The sequence below is a fragment of the Lemur catta genome, chromosome 11, assembly GCF_020740605.2.
Source record: "Lemur catta isolate mLemCat1 chromosome 11, mLemCat1.pri, whole genome shotgun sequence".
Lineage (NCBI taxonomy): Eukaryota > Metazoa > Chordata > Mammalia > Primates > Lemuridae > Lemur > Lemur catta.
Genome location: NC_059138.1, coordinates 75,356,655 through 75,369,396, shown reverse-complemented (window position 1 = coordinate 75,369,396; position 12,742 = coordinate 75,356,655). Strand labels below are relative to the sequence as shown.

Here is a 12,742-nt window from a genome sequence, read left to right as displayed (position 1 = left end):
CTCATCACACTCCACTCTGTCTTTCACACTGAAGCCAGAAGACCCAAATCTCATCACATTGCTCTCTGGTCAAAATTCTTCACAGGATCAGAGGCAAGATGGCTGACTAGGGATATCGGTTGCCAGATCCTCTCACAGAGAAGGAAAAGTTTTAGATGAAAAAAAAAAAAAAATAGCCCAGGTGTAATTCCGGGGGAAAAGTGCCAGAACCTACTGGAGAGTCCATGGGAAGAAGTTATGAAGCAGAACAAGAAGGAGCAAGATTTTGGCAGAGATCAACCTCCAAGGAATCTGGAGCCCTATGGAAAGGGCAGGTGGGGGTGTTTGTTTTTCCTCCCCTCACACCTCTGGCAGACGCTGGCTCCGGACTGCTGGAGAACTTCTCCACCCTTGTGAGCCCCAAAACTGCTGCTGCTAGTGAACTGGGAGCTTCTCGAAAACAGAGCACTGACTGTCAGCCCCCTTGGGGTCACGCCACCTCACCAAAAACTCCAGCCGTTCTGCCTTCCCACCCGTTGTGTGCCTTTGTCCTCCCCAGGGAGCCTCAGCCCTTCAGTTTTCTTGTCACTGGTCCCCACACAAATTTTCCCAACTCCTGCCCAGACTGTGGTGGCCACAGGGAGCTGATGGGTCCCTGGGGAACCGTGTGATTCCGGAGCTTGGACATTCAGGGTGGGCTGCCTTCAGGGGAGAGGAGAGTGCAGAAAGCCAGGGGGGCTCTCGAGACAAAGGGGACCAGAGGGCCGGCTCTCCTCCATTCAGACTCTTCTTCTCCTCCTCCCTTCCCCCACCTACAGCTGCTGATGCAACCATGCCAGTTCCCATGTGAGTTCGCACAGGTGCCCCAAGGGCCAATTGAGCCTGAGCTCTCAGAGCAGCTGCTTCCCCTCTGTTGGCACACCCACCACACCCAGGCTACCACAAGGAGTGGGGCTCATGCCTTTCCTCTTAAAGACCTGCATTGGACCAAGGGGTGCCCAGACTGTGAGCTCCCAGCCTGCTGGCCCTCCCCAGTGCTGCCTGCCTGGCTGCTCCAGCAGAGTGGGACTTACCCCAGAGCAGAGGGACATTAAGCCTGCTTGAGAACTCCACAGGAAACTTGGGACCAGCAGGCTTCTCCCTGCCACAATCAGGGATTGAATCTGGGGGACCAGAGGACGGGCCTGTAGGCTGGATCCTATACCCCCAAGGACTCAATTGTGTTGCTTGGGGGCACAGAGGGGAGATTTGTGAACTAAGCTTGGGAGGCAAGAGAGCCCATGTGGGCAGAACTGAAAGGAGAGTGCAGTGTGGATCCAAGCTACAGTGTACTCACGGGCACCCCTTCCTCCTTTGATCAGCTTTTCTTTCCATTCAGGAATTTCCTCGTACCCTCCAACCACCATGGGTCCACACCCCCCACCCCTGCATTTTGCTAAATTTAGCCAGATCTGATTTTTATTGCTCACAACAGAATTCTAAGTGATATTCCCATTAAATCAAAATCTCCAGAGCTGGAGCCAGGGTGTCTATAAGGTTTGCCAAGCTCCACAGGTGATCCTGACTCACACCCAGGACTGGGAACTATGACTTTGGGCAGCAGCTCCAAAACCCTGAGAGAATGAACACCTTCCTAGAAGCTTGGGACACCTTCCTAGAAACTCTACATGGATTTTGATCCACTTTCACTGCAGGCTTCCAGGAACACCCCAAAGCCAAGGCATGGGTGACACTCATCTCTCCAGATCTTCTTCCAAGCAGCTCACTTTAACTCACTCTTTGCTACATCTTCCCTGGTACCATATGATTCCTCAGCTCCAAGTGTTGGCTCCCAAAACCCACCTGAGGCCCTCCTTGTTTGGACAACCCAATTAGGCATACTGCTGTGGCTCTGACCTGGCACTCTCTTGGCTAGAGTTTTGAACTCATCCTCTGCCATCCTGGATCCACAGGTCCAGGTAAAATGAGTGTTTCCTTCCAACAAGCCAAATCCCATGGAGGCCTTATTGGGTGGGCTGGCTGGCCCACCTCCCCCCAGGATGGGGGAATCAAATATCATGGGTTGGCCTGTCCAAACTTCTGATCCTATAGACGGGAACTTTACTTGAAAATAAGAAATCCTATAAAGGAGAATCAAAATGCAGGATTTAATCATGGACAGAAATTTTATCTTAATATCTAACCTCGTATCCCTCTTGCTTCAAATTATGCATCTTTCATTTTTTTGGTCTTCAGTACAGATGAGAATCTGAGAATATTCTCTAAAGAATAAGGCTTTCATTATTAAAACCCATCTCTGTGCCACCGGATTGCCTGTTCTTCCTCAGACTAAATAATCCTTGTTCTTTTGGCCTTTTTTAATAGATCCCATTTTCCAATCCTTAATTCATCTTCATTATTCTCCTCCAAACCCTCTTTAAATTCTCCACATATCTCTTAAGCTCAAAGAGCTTGAAGTACCCAATAGAATCGAATCAAATCAAGGTAAAACTAATGTTGCTGTTAAATTTCTAGGGCGAAAAAGATTGTGTGAGTATACTCATTTAATTCCTCACTCTTGTTAGTAAATTCCTTCCGTCAAAGCTTAATGGTATTTGGGTTAAGTGGTACTATATGTACTTTGGAAAAGGCAAAATGTCCATCATTCTTATTCTTCTCTCAGAAGTCACTTTTTTCTCCCTCTCCTAGAGTGCAAGAGTATTAAATGTTCAAAGTGATGGATGAAATTAATCTACCTACATAAGAAAAGGACAGAGCCTGGGAGATGGTAGACATTAAAAGCTTGTCTAGTGAAGTGTTCTCAACCTTTTTTGCATTATAGTCCCCTATGGAACCTTTTTAGACATGTTTTCCCCATAATCACCTCTCCACAATAAAATTTTAATACTAAGGATGGACTGCATACCTGTTTGGGTTCTGTATGTATATTTGTGCTTTATACATAAAAAAGTAAGGTTTTTTTTTGTGTGTGTGTCCCTCAAGAACTAATTTTCTCTCCCTTAGGTGTGATACTGCCTCCATTGAGACATCATCCGGTGAGATCTTAGTGACCTTCAGAATGCTTTTACTATATAATGCATATATTCTTCCACCAGGAAGGTGGATATATGTCTTTGCCTTCTTCTTACAGACAAGAAAGCTGCAGTTCAGTGTGGTTAACTAATTTGCTCATAGCCCCACACAGGATAGCAGCAGATTCAGGGTTAAAACTCGGTCCCTGATTTCAGGTCCAGTACTCATTTCTCTATATTGTAAAGATGCCATAAAATCCAGAAGCCTGTTCTCTATTACTTTAAAAAATTACCTAATTTAGCCTTTCTGAAACAGGCACCCCCCCAAAAATAATTCCCCACATGGTAATAAATAAAAGAGTGAAAGTGCCTTATTAATGTTTGTCCTTGCTTTCAACTATTATTTCTCTGAAAAATTCTCTATTGCGTGTTAAAAATTCTTGAGCATGGCTTATAGTGCTTCCAACAGCTCTGATGTTGAGACACCCTCCTGCCTGTCAGGGCTGTGCACCCAAGAGAGTATCTTTGTTCCCTGGACCAGAGCACATCCTGCCATTGTTTTTCTTGCAGTCTTCATTTTTTCTTCTTGACATTTTATAATGAAAATTTTCATACATACAGCAAAGTTGAAAGACTTTTACAGCAAAAACCCATATACACATCACCTAGATTGTATAATAGCTTTACTATACTTGCTTTATGGTATATGTATTTTTTCTCCTCTATCCATTCATCAATCCAACTTTTTAAAAATGTATTTCAAAGTCAGTTGCAGACATAGCACTCTTCCCCCAAATGCTTCAGCATGCAAATTATTATTAATCAGACTTCCATAACATATAGATTTTTAATAAGAGGGTAACACCAGCTTTGTTCCTGAAATTAAAGAAAGTGGGTTTAGTTCACATGTTCAGATGTTGTTACCAAATAAAAGGATTCCACACATGCCTTTAACTTCCTGCTTATGGAGCCCTGAGCCATCTTTTCTTGACGGGGAGAAAGTTGACATGAGAAAGCAGGTCAAAGAACATCTGCTTCTAGTAACTGCCTTGGCCTCTTTCATCAATTTACATGTGTTAAATATGAAGGCCAAATTGTTTCTCAGAATGGCTTGAGATCAAATTCATCCTAAATTCCAGGGCTGAAATTCCCTTTATTTACTAACATTTATATATTACTCTGGATACGGTAGAAATCAAAAACCAATGCTTCTGACAAATAAATGCCAGGCATTGTTCTAAGTGCTTTACATGTATTAACTCACTCTTCAAAGTTTTCGTGCAAGACCAGGGGTTGGCAAACTTTTTCTGGCAAGGGCTATATAGTAAATATTTTAGCCTTTGAGGATCATGTAGTCTCTGTCTCAGGTACTCAACTCTGCCATGGTAGCATGAAAGTAGCCATAGACAAGATAAAACAGAATGAGAGTTGCTGTGTTCTAATAAAACTTTATTTACAAAAACAATTGGCAGACTGTAATTTACCAATGTCTATGGCTAGACTAAAAAATGTGAGAGCTCATTTTCAAAAATCAGTTTCAGGACATCTTACAGTTAGCTCCAAACACAGAGCTTGCCAGTGTCTCAGAGGCCTTTTATTGAATGCTGGGTCAAATCATCTCTTTGTGTTCATGCCCTTTCATCTCTCACTGCACTGGGAGGAGAGAATCATTAATTTTTAAGCTATGGCATACTGATACTAACTTAAAAAATCACAATGAACTGAGGCATAAAAATGATTGAATTATATTTTTAAGCAACAGACTACTAAAACACTAAGGAGGCCAATTTGCATCCTTGAGTTGAAAGGTGTTGATGAAGCATAGTCTTTGAGAAGCCGTGGAACTCTGAGGACCACACCAGAGCAAAGGGACAACCAGAGTCGTGTAATTACAGACTTGATAGACATACCCAGGGAAATACAAGAACAATTCATCAAACAATCGATGTGTAATTACCTAAAAGGACACAAGGTGCTGGATGGCAACCAATATGCCTTTGTTGGGCTGTGCCAAGGCTATTTAGTTTCTTTCCGCAGTAGATGGGGAGATCACACTGGCCATGTAAATAAGGAGGAAGGAAAAGATACCATCGCTGAAGCAAAGCTTGCTATTCTGTCCAACGAGACAGGGAGACATGGTGTACTTAGAGCTAGTGTCAAGTGAGATTATGATCCATTAAAGGATGCAGCCAAAGGTGATTGATTACCAGTGGCTCACTCAGCTCAGCCTGGAGACAACAGGGACATGGTAGACTGAGGCAAGGGGGTGGGGCTGGGAGAGTGCCAGCTCTGGACTGGCTTTAATTAGCAAATTAGTCACCTAAAATCCTGAATTGAGAAATGCTCATTAAGCACACAGAGGATCGACTGAGTGAAGGAACGACCTAGCACCTAGGAAAATAGAAATTCAATTTAAAGTATTCCTGACATAATCATAATGGATTTAGTATTTTCATTACTGCAGAGGTCCATTAAAAGGAGGAGGAAAGCTAACAAGAATTTGTGCATAGTGACAGATAAGAAAAACATCCAAGACATCCCAAAAGAGCTGGAATTCATAATAGTATTAAATACAAACTGAATATGAATGGACATGAGTATGAATCACCTTATTAGAAGTGAATTGAATGGTTTTGTTAATTAGTAATACAAATATAACATTAGAATTACAGTATCAGCAAACTGGGAGGGGAGAGGGAGGAGATCAGGCTAAATCAAGCACTGACCATACCTTACAAGAAGGATTCATATCTGGTCTCTGCAACATACGAGAGTGTGGGAAAGTTAGACACAGCAAAGACGAAAGGTAAAATAATTTTAAAGGGTGGAAAATAACATCTAGGAGGAAACACATGTAGAAAAAATACAGAAGGCTCTGGGATGACTTGGTATCTACAAAGAAATCCGTGAAAAGTCTAACACAGTGCTGGGCAAACCGTAAGCAGTGTCAGGAGGCAAGAGCATATTGACTCTTCTATCCTTGGGGCATAGGAGGGAGTATGAAGTAGGAAACAGAGAGGAGCTAGAGCTGACGTTAGGACAGTGGTCCTCATAGGTGAGGGAGCATCAGGACCCCCCACAGAGCTTGTTAAAGCACAGATTGCTGGGCTCAACTCCAGAGCTTCCAATTCAGGAGGTCTGGGGTGAGCCAGAGCATCTTCATTTCTGACAAGTTCCCAGGTGATGCCCTTGCTGCTGGTCCTGGGACCACACTTTGAGAATCACTGATTAGAAGCCCAGGCCTGGATTTGGCCTCTTTGGGCTGGAATCTGACCTTTGTCCCTCTTGTGCTGCTTGTCTCACTTCCTCCCGTGTCAAATGAGAGGACTGACAACCCACCTGGGATGGTTGTGAGGAATCACACAGGGAAAACTCTCAACCCAGTGCTCAGGGCACACTAAGCACTCCTTGTATGTTAGCTTTCACTACTGTTAAAAGGCTGACAACAGATAAATTATTAGGCAATATCACTTGGAGTAGGCATATTAAAATTGGGGCTGTCTGAGATTGCACCACCCACATTTTTCTGCTGAAAAGTAGAGTCGAGGTTAGAAATCTGTTGCAAGTGTCTCAGCGCTTGGTTAGCCAGGCCACACTCCCATAGGAGACATGGCTTACCTGGGGCAAAGTGTAACCTGTCTTTATCAGCATTATTTCCTAGTTACAGTTTAACCAAGTGAGCAAAATGCGAAACATGTCTTTAAAACCTCACTAAAGCACTAGCACTATGCACCTGCCCTTTTTCCCAAATAAACCTGGTCACACCCAAAATTTTATTGGGCCTGACCTCTGAGTCACAGAGCAGACTTACCATGGGCTACTGTATCTAGCGATTGCTGTAGAGATGTGATATTTGCTTCCTATTTGGATGTGTAAGGTTGGCCTAACAAAAGCCAGAACCTCCTCATAACCATTGTGTCTCAGTCTGGGTCAGCCCACTCCCACCCCCCATCAATGAGTAGTGGGATCTTGGCTTATGGCTGTCACAGGCTAGGGAAGGGTGACAGAGCACATGTTGTCATACATGATGCTATCAGTTACTTTTTTTCCTAAAACAATGAAATATACAACATACTATTCTAACTCTAGTAATTCTATAAGGGAATACACATTTTCAAGTTAGCTTTTAAGAAATAAAAAAATACTTGGAGAGATTAAAGAGCCTTCTCAGGAAACTTTGCCTATTATCAATGACAATTTAATCCCCTCTTCATTGTCCTTATTTCACTTTTGCCTCAACTTATGCTTTGGCACGTGTGCTGTTCCTCGGTGGCTCTCCCCAGCTCTCCCCAGCTCTCCCCACCTGCTTCCCTTGGCTCTGAGCCTCTGAACTCGACCGCAGCTTGGCCTCCAGAGCCCTTACTGCTGCTCATGATTTCACCTTAGACATGTCTAAATATGTTTTAGGTGCACACTTGCAGGGTCTCTATTATATGAGAACAAGTTCAAAGTATCCAAAGAGAGTGACTTTTTTTTGGGGGGGGGGAGTATGCATTTTGGTAGATCACAATACATAAGAAAATTTTTTTTATTTTTTTTTTTAAAGCACAAAACATTTGATTCTATCTTCAGGGGTAAAAAAAAAAACTCATATGTCAAAAAATTTTTTTCTAACATTGGTTTTACTAGAAGATTTTCTCCTCATACAATAGCAAGTCTAAAACCAAAGCAAATTTAGTTCAGAACAAAATTGCATCAAGAAAAAGGCTGACTGCATTAGTGAGTAAGATGAAAGCCTGGAGGAGTAATGATGGGAAAAGTCCTTTATTCTTGGTTGTGTCAACATTAAGGGGAAAAAAAGAGACAAGTGGAGAAAGTCTAGGATTAAAAGAATAGAAATATTTTCTGCCAGGGAAGAAATGGCCTTCTGATTACTACACATAAAGCCAATTAAAAGGTAATGAGATCGATTTTTGTTTGTGGCTTGTAGAATCAATCTCATTATTTTAGAGACATACCTTGTCTGGATGCCTTGAATCAGTAGAGTTTTCACATTCCCCCAAATGTACTTTGTTTTAAAACATTTATTTCAATAAATAAAAGAAGAAAAGAGGGAGAAATGTGGAATAGTAGAAAACCCCTCTGAATTCACTTAAAATCCATGATGCAAAATGTATTGAGCTAGTTAAGAATGATATGGTCAATCAATGTGGCTTGTTAAGATCTTCCAGACATGCCTAAGACAAGATAAATGCCCTAAAGCTACAAGATTGTGAAGTCTAGGAATGATTAATAAAATTTTAAAAAGCATCATGAAGAAATGCAATGATTTTGTAGGCTTAAAAGCACAGTTTTTATAAATAAAACTGGAAAAGGGTGAAATGGGTAGATATTTAAGGAACACTAAAAACTAGAAAAAATGCATAAAAAGGGAAGAGGGATATTTCAAGCAGTTTTTAAAAAATGAATACAATTCACTGGAAGGAAAAATAAGGTAGTGAGATACCACTGCAATTTAAGATTGGCCACCATCATCTGCACTTGGTCTAACCTCTGACAATGAAGAAAAAAGCTAATTCTAATCATGAGTGCTAGAAACCTCTACAATCCACTTTTGCATTAAAAAAAATAGTTTTCCAAAATAGATTATTCTATGGCAAGGGAGAAGGAAATGAAGCTACATAAAATGGAGAACAATTTGAAATAATAGTGTGTAATTTTATTTCTCTTTTTTGAAATTGCTTTTCATAATCCCATATTCACTACAGCAATTTCAAAAAAAGACAAATGACACCAAATCATTTACAGTTACAAAAGAATTTCTGCTTATTTGGTGCATTCTTTAGGTAATTCTAGTGGAACTTGACTTTCAATGAGTCATGCAAGTAAATCTTGCCATTTCGGCATTTTGGAAAGGCCAGAAAGAAATTTGGACTATTCCAGGAAAAAATATTAGTCTATGTTTAAGTAAGTACCTTAACAACTGCCAAAAGTCCAACTCATTACCCTAATAACAGCATTGAGTAAATCTGATATGCTATTAGCAATAGTTTGAGAATTCCAAATTCCTTACGTTAGCGATCTCTATCCTTTTTTTCATCATTTTGCTGTATATGTACCGATTACCCACTGTTGGCTGCATGCTCAATGCTAGGGATATACCTATGATTAAGACTGATGGTATCTCCAGAGCTTGTATTCTCCCGGAGAGAGATATACAAGCAACAATTAAACAAATGTGTTAAGGAAGTGTATTAGAGAGTGTATTAAGTACTACAGACACAATAAACGGGTTGGGGAGGTGCTAATTTTCATGGGGTTCAGGGAAGGCCTGTTATTATGTAACATTTTATCTGAAAACTGGACATGCAGAGAACCTGAGTACGATTATTCCAGGCAAAGGGCAAGTGCAAAGGCCCTGCGGTAGCAACATTGAGATTTGTTTGATGAATGGCAATAGAGGCCAGTGGAGCTGAAAGGCAGTGCACTCTGAGAAGAAAGGTACAGATAGAGGAGTGACAAATGCAGGAGGTACAACATGGCTCATAGGCACAGCAAGAAGTTTGCTTTTATTCTAACAATAATGGCAAGCTATCAAAGGGTCTGATTTATATTTAACAATGATGATTTGGGCCCCTGATCTGCAATAATATCCAGGCAAGAAGTGATGATGCTCCAAACCACATGAAAGCGACGGAGATGGAGTAAAGTGGGCAAAGGCAACAAATATTTGTAGGTAAAATGGATTCTTGCTAAGAATGGAAGAGAAAGGGGTGAGGGTGGGAAAGAGAGAAGTCCAGGTTTTCTGAAGTTAGGTGCCATTTAATGGAGTGGGGCCCAGTTCTGTTTTGAACATTGGGCCAGCGTTGGCTTGTGTGACATCTACCTGAAGAGGTCAAGTGGACAGATGGATAGAGGTGCTTGAAGCCCAGGGGAGAGGTCTTAGCTGGAGAAACAAACTGGGGAGTCAATGTCCTACACAGTTCCTGGCAGACCACCCAGGCACACACTTGGTAATTAATAAATGCTTATGAAGTGACTGATAGTTGACGGAAAGAGCAAGTGAGAATTCTGTATCCTGGAAGATGTTTTGAACCTCTTGGCAAGGAGCAGTCAGGAAATGCCAGCAGAGTGCCAGGTGCTGCGGCTGCTCAATAAATATTAATTTGCAGCGATGAATCCCCAGAAAGTAATGAGCTGTTATTTCAGAGCTGACCCTGCCTGGCTTCACTGGAGCCGGAGCCATTGTTCAGCTGCTTGTACCTTCTGTTCCTTATCCTCAGTATCTTTGTTCCTGGTGGCTTAATTCCTGACCTGAGCATCTTGCTTTGTTTGTAATTGCTGCCTTTTTGCCCCTACATTAGGAGAACGCTGTCATCACTCTGACCCTGTCTCTAATCACTGTCTCAGAGCCTGCTCTTTACAGGTTTCTGAATCTGCCGTGAATCATGAACATTAATTGAGTACCTATTATGTGCCAGGCACCATACTAGAGCCTTGACACATATATGCCCTTTATAGCAACTGTGCAAAGTAGATGTTCACCCTTGGGTTAGGCCTTAATCTCCCTGAGAGAGTAAGTGGTTGGCTCTAAGTCAGGTAGCTAGAAAGTGGTAGAGCAAGAAGTCGAAACAAGTCCAAGCTGACTCTGCAGCTGAGCTCCCTGCCTTCCTGCATTTTCTAAGCTTGTTGGATTTTTGCCTGCTGAATCAGTCGATACCCTTGACTCACCTAGCTCCCCAGCAAAGTCCATTAGGTGGTCGGTATCTGTTGATAGCCACCATGTATTAAGTCAGGCTGGCCTGCATCTGTGGCACCCTGGAGTGACAGTGTTCCATATCTCTGTAATTGCACACATCGCCTGGTGCTCTAATGTGGGTGTTTATCACGTTGAACTGGAGGATCCTAACCTGAGAGAGGCCCATACTCAGGAAGGTATTAATCGTCACAGAAACAAGAGAGATTGAGTATATTGGAGCCACCCAGCCAGGGACCAGAGAAGAGGTGGGTAGGAGGACTGCAGATCTGTATATATAAGGAAGACATGGGCATTTAACAGTTAGCTAAGGGGTAAGATGAAACAGAAAAATGTATACAGAAAAAATTATAACTCCTTGTTCAAAAGAAATAGCCTTTATGGCTTTATGCAAATGTGTTAATAAAGCTTCAGTCTCTCTGGCCACACACTCACATGGAAAGGCTTTCTGTCTTCATTAGGGACGTCCCCCAAGCATGCAAGCGTGTTCCAAGGCAACGAGACATTTAACTAAACGCCATCTATAGTAGGAGCCATAGTTTCACCATCTTCCGAGAGAAGGCGGCACCTTCACCCACAGGAAGCAGGTCCTGGGAGACCCAGCAGTTCCGGCAGGAGTTATTTGCTGTTAACGTCGTAATGGAGGACAAAGAGAACAGAAGCCACCCCTGCTGGCCCTCCTCTGAGAAGCCCCTGTTCTTCCTGTAAACTCGACCTGTTATCAGCTGATACCTGCCTGGCTGGATGGGCCCCGTGCTGCCTGCTGAGCAAATGGAGCTGATGAATCTCCATGTCACGTTAGGCTTTGTGGCAAAATGGGATACGGAATTCCTAGAGGCAAGCTACTTACGGATCAAGCATCAACCAACTATCACCTATGAATGGATCAAATGGGCAAAGGTTGGAAGGTGAAGGGCTTGGCTGCCCAGACAGACAAGGGGGGAAGAAAAGTGACACATGCACCATATTCTTTAGTCACAGCAGACGATGACGGCCGTGCAACATTAAATAGATACGTGGCGGACTCTCACCCGCTGGAGGTGTGAAGGGATTCAGTGGACCCCTAGGAAGAATTTCCATGAGGATAGTCTGTCTAAATCCACCTATCTCCACCGCTAACATTCCACCTGACTTAAAGGACAATGGACATGGTTCCAAGGATTTTGAGAAACAGATGATTTCTCTCCCTCTCTCTGTCTTCTCTTTCAAACACACCCATATACACACAGAAGTAAAATCTTAAACATATATTTAATTACATCATAGTTTTGTTCTTATTATGACACTCTAAATGCCAATGGCCAAGTTCTTTGCTGTATTCCCAGCCCCTAGACCAGAGCTGGGACAGAGCAGCTCTCCGCACGTATTCACTGACTAGAAGGACAAATGAATGGCTCCTTAGATCCCCTTTGGTTTCAAATGTTGGTGTCCCGCCTTGCCTGGTGCCTTTTTACTAACACCCCTAGATAGAGTCCTTAGTTGTATTCTAGTTTTACAAATAGTCTTTTCATTGAGATATTTAAATGCCTCTACCCCTCTAAAAGTGGGAATAATTTTTCTGATGGAGAAAATTTTAACATTTTCTAAATGAAAGGTAGAAGTGAAGGACTTTTTAGCAACATATTTCTTAATTCTCACTGAAAACAGACTTGTTTAGTGCATCTCATTCAAAAATTTATATTTATCCTATTTTTCTCTTATTTGAATAATATTGAACATTATTGAATTTGATTATTGCATATCAAGTAATGTATTATTGAATATATCATTTGAATATATTGGCTGCAGAGTTAGTAATAGGATAAGATCAGAATACCACGTAAATGGAACTCAACCCAGATTTTTTTTCTTAAGCATCAGATATTTCCTCCTCTCCAGCCATATTCCTAGGATGAGAAAGTCTACTCTGTACTAAAATCAAGATTACTTGATGAATTTCATTACCCTTCATTAAAAGCAAAATTTTATGTATAAAACCTTATTAAACCATGATAAATCAGCTCTAAGTATGGGTATGTATGTACCTAAGTCTTTGAAACAGGTTCAAACCAGATCC

General features: G+C 42.0%; 1 protein-coding gene across 2 annotated transcripts in view; it reads right to left on the bottom strand.

The window, feature by feature from the left end:
• CHN2 (chimerin 2) overlaps positions 1–12,742 on the bottom strand; it is a 292,015-nt gene that overhangs the window by 123,001 nt on the left and 156,272 nt on the right. The gene's annotated exons all lie outside the window — the stretch shown is intronic.